Source organism: Corvus brachyrhynchos, unplaced genomic scaffold (assembly GCF_000691975.1).
Source record: "Corvus brachyrhynchos isolate BGI_N302 unplaced genomic scaffold, ASM69197v1 scaffold365, whole genome shotgun sequence".
Lineage (NCBI taxonomy): Eukaryota > Metazoa > Chordata > Aves > Passeriformes > Corvidae > Corvus > Corvus brachyrhynchos.
Genome location: NW_008239544.1, coordinates 1,043,205 through 1,054,978, shown reverse-complemented (window position 1 = coordinate 1,054,978; position 11,774 = coordinate 1,043,205). Strand labels below are relative to the sequence as shown.

Below are 11,774 nucleotides of genomic sequence, written 5' to 3'. Positions count from 1 at the left end.
GAGCTGTGGCAGCAGCTGTGAGCTCATTTTAAATTATAGCTTTAGTTCCAGAGGACATCCTCGCTTCTTGCCTTCACTGGGTCAGTGAAGTTCAACATCTTGGAGCTTAATCCTCATTCCTGGAAGTGTTCACTGCCAGGTTGGATGGGGCTTGCAGCAACCTGGGATAGGGAAAGGTGTCCCTGCCCTTGGCAGGGGGTGGAACAAGTTGAGCTTTAGGGGCCCTTCCAACCCAAACCATTCCGTGATTCTATGATGTGTCATCACAGATCTTGACCTCTGCTAATTCACTGGAGAAACATCTTGGTCATTCCTGAATTTAGGCTTCTGTCAACCCCCAGTTCCTAGGGACTGCGTTGTCCATGTCAGACTTTCAATTAAAACTCTTAAAGGACAGTGTGGTTTTCCAGGAATCACAGCTTTCCCATCCTTTGTGCTTTTTACAGTGGGACAAATTGAACCTTGGGCTCTTTAGCCCACAGTAGTGTCTGTGTTTTTGAGGACTGTATCAGGTTATTTTGTATTTTTTATCAAGTAGCACAGACAACACAAGCTTTAAGAACTGTAGATCTCAGCATACATCTTATCTGCAGGGCAAAATAAAGGAGCTTTAAGACCAAGAATATATCACCTACTTTTGTTCCAAAAGCCGTCTAATTAAATTTTACTTGATGCTACGGTTGTGTCACAGTCAAACACGCTGAAAGGTGTTTTTTTTAGGACTAGTGAAATTCTCTGTGTGCTTTGGCTTTTCACTTGGGTAGCTGGTGCTGTTTGAGCATAGTTGGTTTGCGATTGCTGCGGGAATGTTCGTAAACTGCAGCGAAAGGCAGGTCCTGGAGCTCACCCCAGTGCTGGGAATCTCTCCGAAAAGGGTGGGAGTGGCTGCAGAACGTGAGGGTTTGCTGTGTGTGTGCACCTGGAGATGGCTGTGCTGGGAGCCCCTGATAGGCTGCGGGGGGGGTATTTATCTCAAATTTATGTGGATTTCTTGGAAACAACTCTTTATCCCCTTTCAGGTCTACAGAGCAACACCTCTTCTTTTCCTCCTCTCTCTAGAGAGTGCTGAGCTGTGTGGAGTGGTCTGGGGGTGCTTTTCCAGGCTCCTGAGGGAAGTTGCCACAAATCTGATGATCCATATTTGCTGTCCATCCCTTGGCGGGGGCCAGGAAAGCTTTCCTGCTGTGCTGGGCATGGGTGTTCTGGCTCTCACTGGGATGGGATAGACAAAGCTCCAGAGACAGGGATTTCTGCACTGTTTCTGTAGAGGTGGCACGTTTTCTTTCCCAGACTCCAGCATTTGTTGGGATTCTTATCTGACTTGCGTGCTGTAACCAGGCAGGAATAGAATCGCTGTTGTTGTGGAAGGAACCCGTGGATATTTATGGAAGACATCTGTGGGGTTTGTAGTGCTGCTGCTCATGGGTTCTTCCCCCACTCCCCAGTCTCTATTTGCTCAGGTTCTGGAATTATAATGGGATTTAAAGCGTTTTTCCCCATTTCAGCAGGTGAAAGCTCTGGCTGTGCTGTGTCAGGCTGTGCCGGCAGGCACTGAGCTGTGCCAACGGAGTGCACAGGAAAACATTTCCAAATTTCCCCTCCCTCCAAATTTGCTGCAGTCGTTCCCCCTTGGTTCTGTGTCGGAGGTAATGGAGCTTATCTGAGAGCAGGAGCTCCGTGGGTCTCGGGTGCTCCCCTGGGTGTATTTTCACTGGAGCCCCTCAGAGAGATGCCTTATTGAAATTCTGTCTCTTCCTGGAATTATTTTGAGGGAAGCAGATGAGTGCTGTGGAAAAAGGTTCTCTTACTCCCTAGAGATTTTTTCCATTCAAAAGTTGGTCTAAACCAGAATCTAAATCTCTGATATCCTGTTACGCTGCCTAGTTCTGGATCACCATAAAATCTGAATTGGTGCAAGTCTCACTTGGGGTCCAAATACAACTTCTTCCCTCAAAGAAACACTAAGGGGGAGGCACACATTTGTGGGGATATTGGCCTCCGGGTTTCCTGGGATGAGACACCATCAGTGGCTTCTTTCCTGCTCCCTGTGAAATGAGATTTCAGCAGAACCTTTCTGCATTATTGATCAAATTTAAAAATATGGAGACATATGAAATCATTGACTCTCAAACACATTTTTCATGGAGACCCTTGTAGGGACTCTGCATCTGCACAGAACTGGTTTATTCCTTCAAGGAAGCCAATTCCCACCTCGGTGTTGGGACCAGTTGGTGTTGCTGCCACATCCCAACTGCTATGGTGTGGAGTCTATAGCTAATGCCAGTGTTTTTCAGGTCACAGCTTGGGATTGTGAAGCATTTTCCATCTTCAAATACTAATTTCTGTGAAGTTACAAGATACCCTTTTATTAAGGAGGTTTGAATTATGTAATTCCCAATTTTTTCGGTGGAATGCTGGCAGAAGTTGCACTTTGTGCTCTGAATGTGAAGTCCTGATCTGTGTGTGGGTGCAGCAAGAATCACTAATTTGGAGAAATGCTGAGGGACCCCATGGTCAGTGTTAAGATCAGGAGCTGGTGGGAAAACTTAGAAGTTTAAACATTTATATATTTATTTTGGTGGAACTGTCTGCTTGCCCAGAGTTACCAAGTTGCTTCACGTTAAAAGAAAAGAAAGTATCCCAAGTTTTGAAAGACTGAACCTGTTGTAAGCCAGAATCTGGCCACCTTGAGCACTTGATTATTTGGTATTTCTATGACCATTTCAAGGCACAGGAAGACCAGTGTGTGCCGTGGTGCACTGAAGATGGCTCCTGTGCAGTGACTGTGAGCTTGGCAGGGTTGGAGCATTGTCCATGGTCAGCTCTGCAAGTTCCCAGGAGGGACAAGGGCAGTGATGATACTTTGTGAAGTGATACATTTTCATCAGCTAAAGCTAAGAAAATGGGATGGATAGATGTGTTTATTAATTATAATGTGGCTTTTGGAAGTGAATTTGGGTTTAAATTGAAATGTTGGATTGCGTGCAGCAGGAACGTTGTGTGAGTGACCCGACCACGTACAGCTAGTGAGGCTGTGCTGGGCATCTCCCACTGGAGTATTTGCTGCGTTCCTAAGTGATTTGATAACAATTTCATTAAAAAATGGTGCCATGTTCGTTGTGAAAATTACTTGGCTCATGTGTGGTTGCTATTTCAGCGTTACGATACTTTATGCATGTTTATATGTGAGCCAAGGAATGAATAAATTTGCTGTATGTGGGCCAGGAAGCAGCTGTAAACAGGCCTTGAAAATGGTGTATCAGTGTCCTGGGACTGATTTCTGTAGACTTTTTGGTAATTCTGTTCACAGTTGATCATAGTCGTTGCCCAGAGAGGCTGGGGCTGCCCCTGGATCCCTGGCAGTGCCCAAGGCCAGGCTGGATGGGGTTTGGAGCAGACTGGGACAGTGGAAGGTGTCCCTGCCCATGGCAGGGGGTGGAATGGGATGGACTTTGAGGTCCTTCCAACCCAAACCATTCCATGATGCTGTGGCAGTCAGTACTGTCAGCAAAGTAGCACTGCTGAATTTCCAGACAGTGTAGTTGGAAGTTCAGCTGTTGTTTCCCCAGTTTATCTCTTACTGCTGTTGAAGTGCTAATTAGTGATGTGGCTGTTACTGTGCAGGAGAGGATAAAAGGAGTAGGGGAATCCTGCTAGAAAAGGTGCTGTGCAAGTACTGCCATCATGCTCCATAGGGCTGCAGTTCCCATCAGGGGATCCCTCAGGCTCCCTGGCCTTGGAAAATCCACGAGGTAGCCATGTGTCTGTATCTCCTTTGCTCTTCTCAAAGAAAAACGCCAGAAAACTTCTATTTTGCTCATCTGGAGAAGTTTACCTGCTGCAGGATTCCTTTCTTTGAGTCAGGATCCTGTGCCTTCACATCTTCCTATGGGTTTTGGGGTTTATTTTGGCCTGTTCCTTTTCACTGAGGTTCCCAAGACTTCCCTCAGCCCAGCTGGAAGCAGCTCTACCCTGGATGCAGCTGCATTGCTCATCTGGACATCTTCCCTTTGGCTTTTCATTGGGGAGTGAAAGTTTCCCAAAACAAACAAGGCTCTCACAGGGTTCCCGATCTCCTCCACTGTGTATCAGTCCCAGCTGGCCTCAGAGTCTCTCCTGGATGGTTCTTGGAAGGAACCATCCCGTTGGAAAGCAGCTGTCCAAATCCAGCTACATCAGAGAAGTTGTTTGTAAGGTGACGAGCAGCGGTAAAGCATAAAATTGTCACCAGCTTTGCAAGGCAAGAAATTCAGATTTTTTTCCCTGCAACTGGAGCAAGGATTGGTCACTGTGTCCCTTGGTGTGCTTTGCAGTGTCTAGAGATTGGATGGAATATGGGGTTTTGGGGAATTTGGCATGAGCAGGATGTGGAGCTGGCATCTGTTTAAGCAGACCAGAATAACATCACTGGCACTGGGGAAGGCCCAGTGCTCCCAGTGCCTCACTTTGCTGCTCTCCGTACCTACGGGTCCCTCACCATCCCACTGAGCTTCTCCACCTTGGGAGCGGTGAGGAGTGCAGGTTTTGGGCTTGGAATCTGCCAGTGCTTTCATGTGCCAGTTAATGAATCTAATTCCCCTTGGCCTTGGGTGCTGAGAGCTCCTGCTGGTTCCTGCCCGGCGTCAGAAATTTCACTTTGGGAATTTGTAGCTGGGAAAACATCCTTGAAGGTACAGCAAGAGCTGGTCAAGAAAACCACGTTAGAGGTTTGTAGAATGAATAGATTCACTGCTATTCAGAGCAGAGGTATGCTTGAAAAGAGAGCACTTGTGCCACGGATAATTCCACAGGGGTTGTTTGGGAAGGTGAATTCCCAGCACGGGAGCTCGTTCTGGCCCTGCCTGTCTGTGGGTTCGTGAGCTGCTCAGGGTTGGGGGGGGGTGACATACCCTCATAGTAAATAAAATGCCTCTCAGCCCACCCAGATGGTTGCAGGAACCTTGAAGCAGGTGATTTTTAAAAAAAAAACTATTACTAGAAAGTTACGGGACAAGGTGGGTGCTTGGTGGAGCTTCCATGCTTTCCTTTATTCTGCTGTTTGGGCAGAGTCGTTACCAGGAAGTTTATTTGTGGATTAGGCAAGGGTTTGTACTGGGTAACCATCATGTACTCAAATCCAGTGTGTGTGTTGTGAATAAAACTCACTTGTTTTAATTTTCTAATGAGCCAATTCCTGTGTTTTTCAGATTACACAGCGTTTTTGGGACACACCTCTGTTGGATTTTAATATATGTCCTGTGAAGAACAGCTTTCAACTATGGAATCGGTAAATATTGACTCTGCTTCTTTCCAAAATTTCTGGTTTATTCCCTAACAACTGCTTGTGTCTCTGTTGGACTGTTTGGTTTTGCCTTTTTAAAATGTTTTTCTTTATTTTCTGCAATTTGAAGGCAAAAATTGCAAGTTCTATGGAATATCTAAAAGGTACTAACCAAGAATATCTTGGGAGTTGTCTGTAGTTCTGAGATGTCTTTTTAATTTTAGATAATTTTGAATATAGCAAGTTTTTCTCTGACCTCAGTGAAATCAAAGTGAACTTTCCTGCGTGGGCAGTTCCAGCACAGGTTTGCCCAAGCAGACTGTGCAGCTTGTTGGTGCTGCTGACTGCTGAGTATTAAATAATACCACAGTCCTCTTTCTTTCTTTTCGCTTTCAAAATGTCTTGAAAAAACCCAAAGTCTCTGAGTTTCCCAGTGTTACGTCTTCTTGTGATTAGCCTAATTGAAACAGATGGCACCTACGTTTCATTTTGGGCAGAGAAACCTCCCAATCTGCTGAGACTACAGTTGGATGCAGTGTTAGGATTCAACTTTTTGGGAGCATTAACAGATGCAGAAATAACAGGCTGTCGTAGAGTGCAATTTAGGGGGAAAAACGAGATTTTTGCCTCTGTTTTGTGCAAGAGGGTGGGAGAGGCTGGTGCTGTCTTGAAATCCCGCTGGTGTGGCTGGAGCTGTAGACAGGGGGTTGTTCTGGCTGGTTTTTTTGCTGTGCTGGTGGTTTGGTGTGATGGGAGCTGAGCAGAAGCTGGGTGGGCTCAGCTGGGCAGTGCGTGTTGGGGTGGGGGGATGCGTGGCAGTGCAGGCTCAGGGTCACCCCCAGCATGCCCAGAAATCCTATGGAGAAGGCTCCTGCTGGATAACTACAGTGTGTGGCTCCTGCCTTGGGGCCCTAGATCCCTGGCTGACCTCTTGGTTCAGGCTGCAGGGGGATTATTTGTGTTGAGGTTGTCAGCACGATAAAGGCTGTTGCTGGAGAGTTGCTCGGTGCAGTCCAGCTCTGCTCCATCGGCTGCCTTTGCAGGCTGATAGGTGTCTTTTGTCCTGGATTTGGAGGGGAAAAAAATAAAAACCGTTGTGTTTAGTGTGGCCATGATAATTTCAAAGTATTCAGATGGAGACAAGTTGTTATTTCAGCTTCCCCTGGTGAATATTAATAGCAGGAGAAGCCTTTCACAGTGAGACAAAGCAGAGTAGGCATTGGTGACTCTCGGTGCTGTTAGGTAATTAAAGTGTATCAGGTGTGAGCCCTTTTCCTGGCATGTGCAGGAACTCTGTCCTCCTTCCCGGGAGCTCTGCAGGGCCCTGAAAAAACCCAGCTCAGCCCTGATATCAGTTATAAATCAGGCTGGTTGCTGTTTGCTGCCTGTTTTATTTCATAGCTGGGGACAAAGGTTTTCCTTACAAGTTTTGGGGGTAAGTGGTGTTCGTCTTTCTGAATGCAAACTGTCCTTTTCAAACCTGGATAACAAAAACTTTCCCAAAATTCAGGTGTGTTTGCACAACCCTGTTGGGAAGCACTTGCTTGAAGTGAGCCAGGTCATCACAGAGTTATGGAATGGTTTGGGTTGGGAAGAACCTTAAAGCACATCTTGTTCCACCCCCTGCCATGGGTAGGGACACCTTCCACTGTCCCAGGCTGCTCCAAGCCCCGTCCAACCTGGCCTTGGACACTTCCAGGGGTGGGGCAGCCACAGCTTCTCTGGGCAGTGGTATTTGCTGCTCTTTTTGCTGTTGGCAGCAGGGGTGGCTGCGCCACGCTGGGCTTGTCCTGGCCTTTGGTGACTCCACTGCTCCCCAGCACCGACGCCGACAGCCGGTGCCATCCGCGTGTTCCCGACACCTTCCCAGGGAAGCAGAGGGGTCAAGGCTTTCTCCAAGCAGCAGCTTTGCTAGTGGCTTTGGCAGTGGTGTTTCAGGGAGTTCCTAATGAATATGCAGGTGTGAGATTAAAGGGATGAATGAGGAACAGAATTGCTTTCTGAGCTGCAGCCGCGCGTTCTGACCTCCCGAGAAGGGCACGATTGTAAAGCCGAAGCCTGGAGTGGAAAAGCAATTACAGTACATGCTGCCAGGATTGAATTGTCCTCGGAAAGTCAGATGCTGCAATAATGGGAGCGTTGTTTAGGTGGAACGTGACTTCACTTAACTGCTCGGTGTTTTTCTATTAATGCTCTTAAACGTGTTCACATACGGTTCTCAGGTTTTACTGCTCTGGGGGAAATCGAGCTCAGTATTCCACCAGGAAGATATTTCTCTGCAGGAAGTGTTCTTCTGAGCTTGCTGCCTTTTTTCCCATGTGTTTCAATTCTTGTCCCTTTCGGATTAGAGGGGCTGGAAGATAACACTATGGCAGTGCAGTGTACATTGATTCTTTAGCGTGTTGGTCATTGTGGAGCCAAGGAGAGCTTTCCGTGGGGTTCTGGGGTGTGAAAGGGTTGGCCTTTGGGTTAAGAAGCTGGTGTGTTGCGAAGCAGGGCTTGGGGAGGGGAAGCCATGTACAAGGGGAATTAATAGTCTGAGAGAGCTGGGATTGTTCAGCCTGTGGGAGAGAAGTCACCAGAAAGAGCTTTAGAGCTTCTTCCAGGACCTAAAGGGGCTTCAAGAGAGCTAGAGAGGGACTGGGGACAAGGGATGGAGGGACAGGACACAGGGAATGGCTTCCCAGTGCCAGAGGGCAGGGATGGATGGGATACTGGGAAGGAATTGCCTCATGAGGCTGGTGAGTCCCTGGCACAGGGTGCCCAGAGAAGCTGTGGCTGCCCCTGGATCCTTGGCAGTGCCCAAGGCCAGGCTGGACAGGGCTTGGAGGAACCTGGGCTGGGGGAAAGTGTCCCTGCCCGTGGCAGGGGTGGAATGGGATGAGCTTCAAGGTCCCTTCCAACCCAAACAATTCCATGATTCAATGCAGCATTAAAGAGGCAGAGTTGCGTGGCTTTGTGGGTTTGCTGACTTCTGCTGGAGCTCTTTCTCTGGGAAAAACAGGTTTTGGGAGCTCCATAAAGCAGCTGGGTGGCACTCCAGGTGCGGGTTTGCCCGGAGCGTTTCACCAGGGCCAGTTTGGGTTTGTGCTGCCATGTGGGTCATCCTGGGAAGGGGAGGTGGGGTCAGTGGGGAACACCCCAGCCTCTACACTGTCCTCCCTGTGTGTGAGGTGGGTCTGCATGGCCCTTCGGAGCAGTAAGTGTTTGTGTGGCCATGTTCTGGTCTCTTGGACAGCACTGAGGTGACACAGTATAAATTTAACTTCTAAAGCTGTATCTTCACCGCCAGCAGAGGTTAAGCAGAGGTGGCTTAACTGTGAGCCTGGAGTTCTTTGTGGGTCAAACAAGCCTTGAGTTTTTGGACTCAAAACCCTGCTGAGACCTACAGGAAAGAGCTTTAAATCCTTTCCCCTGTCCATGTGAAAAAGCTGCTTTTTCAACTGTAATCTCAGCACAAGCGTTTGCTTTGAGTGGTTGAATTGCTGCTTTTACAGTTCTCTGTATTTTCCTAGAATTTGTTAAATTGCCAACGTTATTCACATGGCACTTTTGGCAGGTGCCACCTACATGCCCTCAATTTGAAGGTACCTTTCAGGAGCAGTGTAGGTAGGGAGGCTCCTCTCTTGCATGTCAGATGTTGGAGAGCACAGCACTTCCATTAATTCACTTTCCCTGACCTTTCCACTGCTAATAAGCCAAGCTGGAGCACAATGCAGCACCTTAATGAACAGACCTGAGCTGAGCAGGGGCTGCTTTGAAAAATGTCTCGCTTGACTTGTTCATTGGGTGTAATTTTGGTCCATTTATTCACCATGGCACAGACGGGAGTTCTTGGTGAGAGCAACCCACAACCAAATACAGCCCTTTTTCTCCCTGCTTTAGTGTTTAGAACTAGAGAAAACCATGTCAGTAACTGCTTGAAAAGAAGCAAAATGGCTGGTTGGGCTTTTTCTCTGAATCTATTTGATTTGAATAATTTTGTTCTCTGAGGGGCTATATTGTGACCACAAAAATCCTAATTTTTAAAAGAAATATACTTTTGAGTTAGGATTTTGTAGATTTATATCTGCTAATGTAATGTACACTGAAAAATGCACGCTTCTGGGTTATGATGTTGTAGGTTAATACCAACCAACATGTGATCTATGCTTAAAAATCACAGTTGCATTTAGGAACAAGTTCATTAAAACAAGCAGACAGTGCACGGGATTATCATTTCCAGTAGCTGCCAGGCTGTTATTTTGTGGAGGAAGCTCCTGAGCCACCCAGCCCGGGTGACAGAGGGAGGCTGGGATTTTTGGGAAGGGATCTGTAGGTTTCTTGGCCGGTTCCTGCTTCCATTTGTTGTGCAATGGTGTTCCTGGGTGTGACCTCTTGGGAAAAGTAAAAGTGCTGGGGGGCAGGTTGTGGGGTGGTGAGCGAGGGTTTTATTTATTTATGGGTGTTCCACAGAGCTCTTCAAAGCTGTGGCCTCCGCCCTGAGGAAGTGACACTGGCTGGGGAGTGAAGTGGCAGCGTGACACATGATATGGCTGCAATCCCTCGTTTTCCAAAGGTATCCATCATGATGTGATTAAGTGCAGATGATGCTCTTGGCAGCAGGAGGTGTGCAAGATGTTCCCACCTCCGGAGCTTGCAGGCCAAAGGCCCACGGGGAGGACCAGGCTCTCTTGTACTTCTGGAATGAAGCTTGGGATGTTCTTGTTCCCTTTTGTGTAGGTAGTGGTGATCCTGAGGTTTTGACATTCAAATCCTGAGTTCTTTGAGTGAGGGGAGTGGTTCTGTGTTCAGGGAGTTCATTCCTGCCTGGGAGGGAGATGCATCAGTGACTTGGGCATGTTTAGTGAGGCTGCAGGTGGGACAGTCATTGTCCAAGGAACAGGTCAGCTGCTGGACCCCCTGTGAGGGGGGAATGAGGTGGGAATTGTGGCTGGGAGGTGTTCAGTAGCAGAGGAGCCAGAGTGTGAATTTATGGAAACCTTGTATGGAAGGTGATTTGGCTGAGCCACCCAAGTGTCTGACATGAACAGGGAGGTGCAGTCTGGTCCTGGTTCTGTCCTCCGTGCATGGAAAAGTGGGAAATGGTTATTGCAACCAAAGGCAAAAGTGATGGATCTGCTTCATTGATAGTCCTTGGAAGGGGACTTCTGACAACCAGGAAGCAATTCTGAAAAGTTAAGTCTAAAATGCTGGATGTGCCCCATCCCTGGAAGTGTTCAAGGTTAGACTGGATGGAGCCTGGAGCACCCTGGTTTTGTGGAAGGTGTCCCTGCCCATGGCAGGGGGTGGAAGGAGCTGAGCTTTAAGGTCCCTTCCAACCCGAACCATTCCGTAGTTCCATGTTGTGTGGAGATGGGAAGCAGGCGTTACCAGTGTTTCTGTTTCCTTGGCTAAATTCTTGGCAGGGCTTTGATTCTGGAACAACGGGAAAACAAGGGCTGAGCTTTCCTGGCTCAGCCTGATTCCTTCCTGGCTTAACAAGAGGCTTGAGGACTCACTCAGGTGTTCCAGCAGTTGTTTTGCTGCTGGGTGTTACCCCTGTTTTATGGTAGTTTGCTGGACTTCCCCAGAAATCCAAAGCTGAATTGTGTTTAACAAGTTACTGCTTTAAGGAGTGTTTTGATCTTGGGTTGTGACTGGACAGGCTGATGGTTTCCAGTTGCTGGAGACATGTAGGAGCTGGGAGAGGGGAGGTTTTGGGTGTTTGCAGGAACTTGTGGACATGAAGGGAGTGAGGGACCGTGGGCTGTGCCCACCATGGCAGAGGCTCCCCGGGGGCTGGAATTCCAAGAACTGCTCCCTGTGCCTGGGTGTTTTGGGAAGCTGACACGCCTGGCTTTGGCCTCAGAAGTAGCTTTGGGTTGGTGGACAAACACTGAGAGCTCTGCTTCCCCTCAGAGCTGTTCCATGCCTTGCCTGCCTTCCCCTTCCCAGGGCCCTGGCTCATCCCGGGAGCGGGCAGATGGCTGCAGGAGCCGCCTCGGGGTGTTTTGGGAAGGCACAACGCTTGGGTGAGGGCCGAGGCAGAGCAGCAGTGAGCAAAGTGGAGTTGTGGAGCTGTGGGACCGGCTGAGCCTCGGCGCTTCCCCTGAGAGCAGTGTCTCAGCTGCGACGTTTTTAACTCTTGAGTTTGGAACAGACTTAGCAGCTCACCTTTGGGGGTGGGAGCTTGGGAGGTTGTCAATACTATTGCCTGGAACCATCTGTTCCTACCACTAAGTAGCTGCAAAAATCAGTAATTCATTCCCTATTTTTTTTTTTTTTTTTTTTTTTTTTTTTAGGTGGAGCTTGGGTGTAAATCTTCTCCCTTGTTATTTTTATGGGCTCCTTCATTATGGAAGACAAGCATCTCCACGGTGCTGGAATTGACGTTCTCGCTTCAATCTTTCATCTAAATTTATTTGAAATTTAAATCCCTGTCGTTATCGATATTAGAGGTTACTTTGGAGCACAACAGCTATTTCTGGGGAACTGGGTGCGTGGGGCTCCCTTATCAGCCAGGAATGACGTT

The 11,774-nt window shown here is 48.1% G+C and overlaps 1 protein-coding gene across 1 annotated transcript in view; it reads left to right on the top strand.

The window, feature by feature from the left end:
- The first annotated feature begins 5,186 nt into the window (after positions 1-5,186).
- The window catches only part of ANKRD11 (ankyrin repeat domain 11), a 108,999-nt gene continuing 102,411 nt past the window's right edge, over positions 5,187-11,774 (top strand). Inside the window, exon 1 of the mRNA XM_017741337.1 lies at positions 5,187-5,266. The gene's annotated coding sequence lies outside the window, so the exon portion shown is untranslated. The remainder of the gene's footprint in view (positions 5,267-11,774) is intronic.